Source organism: Aethalodelphis obliquidens, unplaced genomic scaffold, assembly GCF_003676395.1.
Source record: "Aethalodelphis obliquidens isolate GAN/ISIS:26980383/991018 unplaced genomic scaffold, ASM367639v1 scaffold81, whole genome shotgun sequence".
In the NCBI taxonomy this organism is placed as follows: Eukaryota; Metazoa; Chordata; class Mammalia; order Artiodactyla; family Delphinidae; genus Aethalodelphis; species Aethalodelphis obliquidens.
The window spans coordinates 6,104,477-6,116,949 of NW_020838025.1; positions in this window are offsets into that span (position 1 = coordinate 6,104,477).

The window sequence follows — 12,473 nt, forward strand, 5'->3', positions numbered from 1 at the left end:
TTCATGCTGTTTTCACTTGGTGAACCCAAGGAGTATCCTATTTACTTTTCCACTTCCTATCTTAAATCTAAAGGGCACTTAGCTATTCTGGTATGTTGATTAATCTACACCCCTATACTTCCTAAACCCATTCTCTCTCCTTCTCTATCCTGCTCTATTCCTTGGAGGATTGACTCCTACTGAGGGCTTTACCTGGTCTTCTTGCTGGTTGGCTTCTGGTTGGGTTTGAACTATAGGAGATTGGGTTTAGATTCTGGTTCAGGCATCTTGTTGGGTTTGGCTAACAGGAAGCAAAGGCAGGAGATCTGAGGGGTGAAAGGTTGGGGTATTTCTTCCTGGCTCCTTCCCAGCTTTGATATTGAGTCTCTAGCAGTATTTCCACTCCTTCTTGCGTCTAGTTCCTTCTGGGAGGCTCATTCTTCTTGGCTCCTGTTTTCGCTGAGTTCCAGGACCACCATTTCCTCCCCCAGTCTTCTTAGTCCTAGGATTGGTAATGGCCTCTCACTATTGCTTGTGTCTGAACACCTTACTCTACTGTATTTGGCTCCTTAGCCCTTCCCTGCCTTCTATGAGGCTTTTTTTTTTTTTTTTTTTTTTTGGGTTCGCGGGCCTCTCCCATTGCGGAGCACAGGCTCCGGACACACAGGCTTAGCGGCCATGGCTTACGGGCCCAGCCGCTCCGCGACATGTGGGATCCTCCCGGACCGGGGCACGAACCCGTGTCCCCTGCATCGGCAGGCGGACTCTCAACCACTGCGCCACCAGGGAAGCCCCTATAAGGCTTTTGAAAGTCTTTACTGATCCTCCCGGGGTGAATTCTGTTTCATACTGGGACCCTGTCTGATACCTGAATTTTGAATTTCTATTAAGTAGAAATTGCAAGTGTCTCTTCAGGTACAGGGTCTGTTCAAATTTTCTGAGTATTTGTCACATTTTATTCAGGTTTAAGAAGAAAAGTATTGCTAAAACTGAAAACCACAATCCAAATACAAAAAGAGATACCGGAGACTGACTAGTGTAATTGAATAACAGGTGGTATGCCTCAAAGTGAATTGAAATATCCAGCATGTGAACTAACCCAGGATCACAAATTGGAGCCCATGTGCCTGTCTGCAAGTTGGTGACTAGTCAAATTATTCCTGGTTTTCTAAATCTCTAATACTCAAGGATTTCTAATTTACCCCACTTTTATAAGTATGTTCAAGAGGCTCTTCTTTAAGATCAACTAAGCTATTCTCCTGCATTATATCTGACTTCCTTTTGTTCTGGTCTCTGCAGAGAGAATGTCATACTCACAAGTATGGTAACAAGGCTGGATCTTTGAGAGAATAGGGAATTTCAGCATTTCAACTGGCTACAGATTATACCTCCATTTTCCAACACCGAATCTTAGAAGAAGAAAATAGGCACAACCTTTCCAGAATTCCTGCTCTGTTGAGCTCAGTACAGTGCATAATCCTAGTTTAGCTTTTATAGGCATTGTTGCTAGTGCTGTCTCTAAGGTTGGCACCGATTCCTAATCTACACTGAGCAAACACCTATGTTTGGTAACCTGTTTTTGTCTTGGATATTTTGATTTTATCCAACTCCAGCCTTAATGACTAAAGGAGTTATTTTAAAGAAAAGTTATAGTTTAATTTGAACATAATATAAAAAGTCTTTCTCTAGCACCATTTATGTTATTTCTGAATGTAAAAGCGTGGACTGTTTAAGCACAAATACCCAAACACCCAAGGGCTCCAAACCTACAGAGGGAAGAAAAATAAAAAATAACAAGCTACCTATTCAGTTGGCCCCAGATATGCTATGGTACTCTTGGATAGGTAGAAGTGAAGATTTTATTTGTTGAAATATTTTAGTTAGCTACTTGTGAATACATAAACTTTAGTAGGTATCTAAAATAATATAAGACATCTTTGTCTTGGTATTTTATTTCTAAGGAAAAGGAGGGTATAAAATTGCCAACGATATTCCTATAGCTCAGAACAATGCCTGGCACAATGTAGATGCTCAATAAAGATCACATGTTGTTGTTGAGAAAGCCAAATATCATCCATTTACTGAAGAGATCCATTCTGATTCCTCATACCTGCCACATATTTATTATCATATAAGCCTCATTTGATATTCTAACACTTCTATTACTTATAGATTTAGTGTTTTGCATGCAGTATGAAACAGATGGTAGAGATGAACTCCTATGGAATATGCTGTTGTTTGAGGCTAATTTCCAGCCACGAAGATGCTGTTTATATTGCTTAATAGCCTCTGAAGTCAGTATGAGACTAACGTACAGTTAATAATTTTACAACTATCCCCTCCTGACATAAAACATAAGGCTTTTAAATAAAGAGAACAAGTTTAAATATAATTTGCATCAACACATTACAGTAACATTTGTACCTAGGGAAAAGAAAAAGAGTGTAATGGGCTTTACCTGCAATGCAGGTAGACGCTCAGCGTTGCTTTGACACTGCAGTGTCTTTATAGTTTTCAAAATTAATTATTTTTCCTTTTCTATTAACTTTTAATTACTTAAGGTTCTTAAATAAGTGAAATTTCTGAGGATTTGGAATGAATCTGTTGTTTTGTGCACACACACACATATATACCTATGTGTGTGTGTGTATATATATATATATTTTTAATTTTAATTTTTTTTTTTTTTGTGGTACGCGGGCCTCTCACTGTTGTGGCCTCTCCCGTTGTGGAGCACAGGCTCCGGACGCGCAGGCTCAGCGGCCATGGCTCACGGGCCCAGCTGCTCCGCGGCATGTGGGATCTTCCCGGACCAGGGCACGAACCCGTGTCCCCTGCATCGGCAGGCGGACTCTCAACCACTGCGCCACCTGGGAAGCCCTTATATATATACTTTTTAAAAGTCACATCGTTACTGATTCTGGCTTCTGACCCTTGGCTCTACTTTAATTGAGTGTGGTCAAGACTTGGAAAAATACAAGATGAAACCAATTCATATCATGGAGAAAAAACAGTGCTAAGGTAGGATGCCAAAATGGAAATAGAGTATAAATAACATTAACTATAGAAGGAGCAGGTTTAGCAGTACCCAATCAATTAATTAAAGTTCTTGGGTGCTTTAGAACTGTGTAACAAGAAAGTATGCATATGAAAACATTTATCCCAGTCTGGGATATAGAGAGATCTCAATGCATTACTAGCAACATCCATCTCCCCTCTCTTACTGGAATAATATCCCATCTATGTGATATGTTGCAATTCACCCATACATTCTTTAAAGCTTCCCTGTTGAATGAAATTTGTATAGATTTCTCTCTTTCCCCACTACAGACTCAGAAAAACACATAGGAAGTGTCCTCCTGTAAAGACATACTGATTTATCAAATTTTTAGAGCTGTAGAGAGCTATACAGAACTCAGAGTGCCCTGTCCTTGTATAGATGAGGAAGTTGAAGCCTAGAGCATGGAAGCAACTCATTTAAATTCACTTGTTACTAATAAAACTAGGACCAGAAGTCAAATTTCCTAACTCCCTCTCCATTGCTCTGTTATTTAGCACACATCAAATGGTGAATTAAATTTAAAAGAATTTTGATAGATCAGGAAAAAAAATACTATTCTTAGGAGTTTTAACTCCCCAATTGATACTCCTATGCATTATTAGAGTACAAATGTCTTTCACACACATACAAAAATGAGCACTAAATGTAACAAATAAATTCTAGATATTTTAAAGGAAACAGTGTGATTTGATGAGAAAATAAGAATTTTTACTATTGCCATGCATTTCACAGGTTGATAATTTTTAACTATTTTATAGAAAGTAGAGTAGAGAAGAAAGAATACAGAATGGGAGAAGACTTGAGTTCTTGTCCTGGATTTATCATATCTCAGCCATTTGACTTTGGAAAGATGAACTTTTCTGAGTTTCAGCAATTTCGGCTTGAAAATGGATATATTTTCTCTTGGTTTTGGTGAGACGATCATGTGATAGCATTTTGTAAACTGCAAAGCATTACATAATGCAAGGTGTTATCATTCCATGGTAGAACATAGTATCAACAGTTGAGAATGACTTGAACTACACTGTTTCTGCCACTTATTGGGAAGTTACCTCTCCAGGCCCCACTTTCCTCATCTGTAGAAGAGATATAATGATAGCACTTACCTCAAAGATTTTGTGAGGATTAAATTGGTTAATTACATGAAACTACCATAGTACCAATATATTTTTCAACACTATTGGTAATGACATCAAAATGGTTTTATGTTATAAAATTGATATTTGTTACATTGCATAATTAATAGAATGATACAATAACAGTAATTATTAAGAAAGGAAATATTATTCTAAAATAGCTCATCCATTAAAATGTATGAAATAGTGGTCAAAACTAAGCAAAGAGGAAGTTCCTTGAACACATTCACATATGATGACTCAAGGATGAACATGGCTATTTAAAAATCAGTCTAATAACTATCCTTACTTAGAATTCTTCTCATTTCTTGGCTCCACTGACCATTATAACCTTATTTGTCTTAATGATAATTCCTCATTTTATTCTCAGCTGTGCACCATGTCCCAGAATCATAGAGGATTTTGGCAGAGGATTTCAGGCAGATTTTGGCCTGAGTCTAGTCTTCAGAGAGAGCAATTAAACATGTGAAGATTAGTAAAGTAGTTTGTACTTTGCATGTGAAAAAGAAGGAAATGAGAATCAATAAGTAACAGGTAAATAGGATTTTAAATAGACTGGTAAGATTTTTGATCACTGGATAAATTCCTCTCCAGAGTTTAACACTGTAACTAACTTAGTTAAACTTTTTTCCCCTATAAAAGATATGTTGAAAAGGGAGAAAGAAATTCAGTTTGCAGAAAGATAATATCAGGAACTCAGATTGCAAAGTTTTTGAATTGATAGAGGTATTAGATTCTTCAGTTTGGGGGAAATTTCATAATTGCTTGAGATCTTTATAGTGAACATTCATGAAAATATTATCCACAATATAATTTTAGGGAAATTTTAATTTTTAATTGCCTCGTTATCAGTTGTTGATTTTGAAAGAACTCATTGTTGAGCAGACAAGGGGAAATGACCCTCTGAGCTTACATCGGGCCCTGGCGAGGTACATTTATTATAGGAAATTCATAGCAATGGGACCCTTGCAGAGGTGTTGCCCAGCACTCTGAGGAAGCAGTATCATATGCCATTGCCAGTGCTAAGAGGAAACCCTTGGGCTGGGGACTTTTAAGCTGAATGACTAGGGAAGTCTAACCTTACCCTGCCATGATCAGGAGCTGAATGAATATCCCTCAAAGATAATGAGGGGACTTCATATCCTCATTTTAGTTGTACGTGGGATAGTTGTATCATGTTAGCTAGAAGCTTGACTTTGTTATTGTTTTGTTTTTTGGATGTTACATATGATTTAAAGGCATATGGGTGCCATGTTGACAAGGGGTAGACTATGGTGTCCTGTCATACGTCAACTCGCTAGACTCCATTTCTCTGAATTTCCTTCACTGTATGTTTCCAATTGGGATAGGCCACAAGCAGTGTTTTTTGCAAGATTTGGAGGATGGAAAAGAAGCAGCTTCTATATTGTTTTTACGCTCAGAAGGTCAGTGCAGGTGCTATTACAGCTCGCTCATGTTGTCAGTTGCTGGTGTGGGACAGCAACCAGGCCTACAGCTGCTTCATCTTCCTCTGAATCCTCTCTCAGCTGCCTCAACTTGTGGGTGAGGTGAGGTGTGTGTTTAGTTCCACAATGAAGAGCACCACCTTTTTTGGTTAAGACACACATGTCATCAATGTCAGAGATAGTGAGAGTCTGATTGGGTTGCAGCCTATCTTGTGGGCTCCAGTTTGAGCTTGTGGGTAACAGCTCTCCCTGTAACCCACAAGAGAGGATAACTCTCTCTCCCCCATTTTATATGTGTCTTCTTCTTAATTGCTTGCCCTGAAGACTTTAAGCTCCAGCATCAGATGTGAAGACAACAGCTTTACAGAAAATTTTATACCAACTCCCACAATTACATAAGGTCAAATTATAAAATAACTCACACATATAATATATATTCTAGTGCTTCTGCTTCTCTTATTGAACTCTTATTAATACAGAATTTGGTACCTACAGTATGGTATTCTTTGGAAGAATTCTGTTCCATAAAGGAGGCAGAGAAGTGGTTTGATGGCAGGGAGGGTGAGGTGTGGCACAAATAATTTATTAAGAATGCTAAGGAGAGTGAGACATAAGTTTGGGTGGGCACCGGACAATACTTCTCGGAAAGGGCAATATTTAAGCTGTACCTGAGCATTCAGTTAGAAGTAAAATCAAGGGGGTATAACATTCTAACAGAGGGAATATCATTAGTAAAGCCGCAGACTAGTTCCTGTTTTTCTCTAACATTTTCTACTATGTATCTAGTCACCAAAACCAATGGGCATTATCTTTGATTCCTCCTTCTCTGTCAAAAGTAACAAGATAGGGCTTCCCTGGTGGCGCAGTGGTTGAGAGTCCGCCTGCCGATGCAGGGGACACGGGTTCCTGCCCCGGTCCGGGAAGATCCCACATGCCGCGGAGTGGCTGGGCCCGTGAGCCACGGCCGCTGAGCCTGCGCATCCGGAGCCTGTGCTCCGCAACGGGAGAGGCCACAGCAGTGAGAGGCCCGCGTACCACAAAAAAAAAAAAAAAGTAACAAGATAGTCAAGCTCAGAGTAGGAGGGGACTAAAAAAAAGCCCAAGTCAAAGAGAATACGTACAGGAAGGCCAATAATTGGAGCCATCAATGCAATCAATCACCCTACATATCTAATAAGACGTTAAACTCAATTGATTAAACCTTCTCAAATGCTCTTGAACCTATTTCCTCCTTTTTGGTTCCCTGTCACTACCTTAGTTTTAGCCTATCCTCATCTTTTGCCTGGGATATTGCAATAGCTCCTGTACTGGGATGAATAATATTCCCCCCCAATTTTTTTTTTTTAAATTTGTTTATTTATTTATTTTTGGCTGCATTGGGTCTTCGTTGCTGCGCACAGGCTTTCTCAAGTTGTGGTGAGCGGGGGCTACTCTTGCAGTCCGCAGGCTTCTCATTGCAGTGGCTTCTCTTATTGCGGAGCACGGGCTCTAGGCGTGTGGGCTTCAATAGTTGGGGCACAGGGGCTCAGTAGTTGTGGCTCGCGGGCTGTAGAGCGCAGGCTCAGTAGCTACGGCGCACGGGCTTAGTTGCTTCGCAGCATGTGGGATCTCCCCGGACCAGGGCTCGAACCCGTGTCCCCTGCGTTGGCAGGAGGATTCTTAACCACTGCGCCACCAGGGAAGTTCCCCCACCCCAAATTTATGCTTCAATAGCTCCTGCACTGGGATGAATAATATTCCCTCCAAATGTATGCTCTCCCAGAACCTCAGAATATAAGCTTATTTGGAAGTAGGGTCCTTTATGGATGTAACCAAGTTAATTCATACTAGATTAGGGTAGACCCTAATCCAAGGACTGGTGTCTTTACGAGAAGAGGGAAATCTGAACACAGACATAGATAGGAGAATGCCAAGTGAGGGTAGAGAGACACAGAAAGAGCGCCGTGTGAAGATTAGGCAGAGAATGGAGCGATGCATTTGCAAGCCGTGGGACACGCAGGATTGCTGGCAACCTCCAGGAGCTAGGAAGAAACAAGGAAAGGATCCTTTCTTAGAGCCTTCAGAGAGGATGTAGCTCTGACATCCTGATTTTGGACTTCAGTCTTCAGAACAGTTAGAGAATAAATTTCTGTTTTTTTAAGCCTAATTTGTGGTAATTTGTTTTGACAGCACTTGGAAGCTAGCACAGCTCCCAAACCACTCTCTTTGCCTCCACTTTCACCCCTAGAGTTGATGAGATTCCATCCTTTGCATTGCCTAAAATGGAACTTTCCAAAGCAAGTTTTTTCATAAGACTCCTCTACTTCAGTATTTCCTTGGAGACATCAGAGTGAACTATAGCATCCTTAGCATGACATGAAAAGACCTTCATAATTTAGTCTTCTGCAAGCCTCTCCGTTTGTAACCCTCTTCACTATCATGCAAACATCCTAAGGCCCAGATGTTCCTAGAATTATTAGCAATTCATCACATGTTCTCACCTCCTTACAAATTTTAAGACTCAGCTCAGGAATCCTCTGTTGACTTTCTTTGATCACTTAAGATTGGCCAGGATCTTTGCGTACTTTTTATGGACATTTCCTATTGTATTTTAATTTTCAATTACTTCTGTGTCTCCCACACCAGACGCTAGACTTTTTGGCAACCGATATTTCTCCAATATAGTATGACTTCAATAAGTAATTTTTGTTTCAAGGGACATAAATAGATGGGAAATAGAGCATAACTTGTTTTGGCTGAGGAATCAGAAAGTCTTCCTTGGGAACTATCTTCCAGATTGTCTCTTTTCTCTTCTATGAGATAAAACTATTATATAAACCCCTCTAATTTTCTGTAAGTCTCCAAGGGCCTTTACTTATTCCTATTTCTTAAAAAAAAAAGGTTCTCTTTCTTTTAAAACTTGAAAAAACATTTAAAATATTAAAACAAAAGTTTTCTAACAGAGTTATATAGTGTTTTCTTCATAATGCTTAGGAGTTAGCCACACAAAGAGTGCCCATTTTCCTCCCACTAGAATATAAGCCATATGGGAGCAGGGATTTTACTTGCTGGTTCACTGATGTTTGCCCAGGACATAGGACTGTACCTGGCACACAGTGTGCACTCACTAGGTATCTGTGGAATAACTTTTTTCATGAGACTGCTTTGACTATCTTAGTGAGATACACTTGTCAAAAATTTTTTAAAAAAGAGAAATTTGATTGTTTTTGTAGTATTTTAAGGTCCTTAAAGATTTAGTCTACTTTTTTTCTGTTTAACAACTTTTGAGGGCCTTTAAGGCATTACATTGTCTTTGACTGCTTTTATTAAATACGGATTTACATTTGCATATTTTATTAAATAGGGATAAATATTTGCATCAACATGCCATTTTGTAGACTGTTGATTGAAGTAGACGCTCTTTTCATTGATGAGGTGTTTTAAATCATAATAACGTTGTATTATGTTACTTTAGAAAGTGGAGTCCCTTTTTTCAATCATTTTCTCTTTAGTTCCCCATGTGTGGGTGTATATCTGAGTATGTACATACACATCTGTGTATGTATGTTTGTATATATGTGGGTGTATGTGTATGTGTATATGTATGTGCACCAGAGAAGGAGAGACTGCAGCCATAATTATTTCATAGTTAACACAAATTTCTGCTAAGTCATTTTGCTACCTTGCCTTTGCTGTATTTGATTTTAGGAACTTAATCATATAAACCTAGTCAGCACTTAAAATTCAAGGAATAAGCAATTATAAAAGCCCTTCACAGAAACAAGTATAAACATGGAGAGTTTCTCTCATTAAAAAAAAAAAAACTAACTCATTTATTTTTTTGTTTTTGATATGTTCTGTTTGAAATTAAGTCATATCATTTTATCAGTACTTTCCGCATGTAGTATGTGTCTATAAATTGGATAAGTAGTGTTTTCTTAGAACTAGCATGTCACTGTAAACAAGTTATCAGTAAAACTGAGCTACCTACAATCCTAGTAATTTATTTAATTTATTCAAAAAATGCATGAGGTCTTTGAATTTACGTGTGAAGTTTCAGATACTTGAATGATGGAGAGTTTCCCAGATCATTTCTTGTCCTGCAGTAATAAAAACCTGCCTTGGCCAGGCAAAATAAATGCAGGAAATTATAGAAATAAAGGCTATTTATCGAAAATTTCTTCCTTGTTAGTTTCTTAGGATTTTCTCCTGCGATGTTATCACTCCAGTCATGTAGATCATATGTCACTTCTTAAAGGCAGAGTGACTGGAGATATCCAAAGACTATGTTTTGTCTTATCTGTCCATCTATCCATCCATCCACCCATCCATCCATCAATCCATCTTGCTTGTTTATTGGCTAACTGCAAATATTTACTGGGTATCTGCCATATGCCATACACTGTTCTACAGGCTTCACTACCTTTATTTCATTTAATCTTTATAAAAACTTAATACCCATTCATTTAACAAATGAGGAAACCTAGGCTCAAAGTGGTCAAGTAATGTGTCCAAGGTCCTAGTCTGTAACTCCTTGAGCTGGGATCAAATTCAAGTATGTCTGACTCCAGACACTACATATAGTTGGCTCTTTTGCTAATTTTTCTCTGGAATGGAAGGAGTGGGGGAAGGGGAGAAGTGAGGGAGAATTGTGAAGTGAGCAGGAGTTTGACTGGATCAACTTTTCTTAAATGTTTTTGTATTGGAGGTTCAGTACTGGAAGGGATGGGGAAAGGGTAGTTTATATTATTTTTTTGTATGAATTAGAAAAAGGCGCTCTTCCTCCAAGCCAGAGCACACAGGTCAGAGAACAGAGCATGCACACTCAGTTCTAGCCCCTACTCACGTCCTGCCAGGTGTCCTTATGTCAAAAAATGCATAAGGTCTTTGAATTTATGTGTAAAGTTTCAGATACGTGAATGAAAGTAAAGGCAGAGTGACTGGAGCTTCAACCTGCACAATCACTTGTGGGGCAAGTAGGTACCTGGAGGGCTGACTGGGTGAGTGTAGGGACACAAAGCAGAAGACTTCCCTTTCCGCTGACTGTCACCCAAACCTTGCACTCTCCCCCAACTCCTCTGCTTCATTTATAGAAGCTAAAAAGTACAATATTATAAATGTATGGTTAAAAGCTAATTTTCTCCATGCTGGAAGCAAGGGAAGTGCATAGTTCAGAATCTTTGGTTAGACTTGCAGTCTGCCTCTGAACTATCTTACTTGTATATGTCCAGCATGACTTTTGCTCTGCATAGCATTTTCAAGTACATGGCATTTCATATTGAACAAGGATAAGAAAATTCTAATAATTAATATATGGAAAAATAATCTAAAAATAAAATGTAAAACACCTAGCAGATTAAACAAATGTAAGATAAATATACCATGTTGTATCCCAAGTTTAAAAAATGGAATAAAATAGTAAAAATAAAGTTGATTTTTTGCCACATGGGTGCTGTGGAGAGATAATGTTCAAGGGTGTTGAAAATATTGGCAAGTGATAGTTGAAGAACCAAAATATTGAGGCAAAACTTCAGAGTACAGTGATGAAGCATGGAGGGGCTGGTAGCTTGAAATAAAGTGGAAGGGCTGTGGGACTGGAGAACCCAGAAGTTTAAGGAACCTAAACTGTCTGGAGAAGGAGTAACTGTAGCAGATAGCTGCTGGGAGTGAAGTTTGTGGTGCCAAAGCAGGATGTTTTCATTTAGTTTTGGGGGTGCCTGTTTAGAGTCCAAGGTGGCTGTGAGTGCACTGGATATCTGGGTTCCCGGCAATGAGAAGACCAAGGAAAAAGGACATAGTATTGAGTAGTTTGTGTGGATGTTGATGTCACCCAGGACGACATCAGATCTAGGGGTGGAGAAATGCAACAAGAGGGATACTATAATGTCTTCACAGAGTGATGGTGGTGTGGAGGATATTGCCAGCAGGGGAGAGCCTCAAAGAGGCAGACGTTTGCTACACTAGTTAGAGGTGTAGAGGTGGCACTGGGAAGTGAGGTGACACTGTCTTCCCTTGTGAAGCCACAGAGAGCGTGGCGTCTCATGAGAAAAGCCAGTTTCTGGACAGGGAGGCGGGAGATGTGATGTTCAGTCAAGAATCTGAGGACAGATGACATTCTGTTTATAATTCCAGAGATGTTCCATAGGGCATGGCGGGAAGATCTGAGGGGAAGCGTGGATCTGTGGGGGCGGGAGCCCAGTGCACGATGGGGTTTAGCAAAGGAAAGATGTGAGACATGAAGGATTTCGCTGCTTCCACAAAGCGTTCCCAGATGTCTCCTGGTGTCTGATGAGAGGAGAGAAGGACCAGGCCTCTCAGGAGGGGTCAGCTGCTTCTGAGGTGAACCACTTGTCCTGGGAACTCTTGGTATAGATCAAGCTGATCCCAGGATCTTCACTGCTCTTGTATCTAGTAGTTAAAGTGTTTTGATTTACACATTTTACTTGAGGGTGTTGGGGAGATAAAGCAAAGTGAACGCAAGACAAAGTAGCTAATTCCAGGCCCCTTGATTTGTAAGACTGAATTTCAACCGTGTGCTGTATTTCTTAGAAAGGCGAATTGACTTTGCAGGTTAATCTTGGACTAGAGGTAAGTCTTATGAATGGAAGATGACACATGAACATTGAGAGGGCAGTAATTCCCCTGTGTGGGCACTTCTATTCCCAGGGTGGAGGAAGTAAGCATGTGCAAGTGAAAGATGATGTGAGAGAGGGGTAAGAGTGTGGGGTTGGTGTTGAAATTTAGAGGAGGAACAAGTACCCCTGGCTGTGAGGGGGATAAGTGAAAGTGTTTCTTATTCACTGGGCATTTCTTCCTGGGTTGTCTGGGCTGAGGATGTCTTGGTGAGGGGCTGTGCAGCCAGTCCTGTTGATC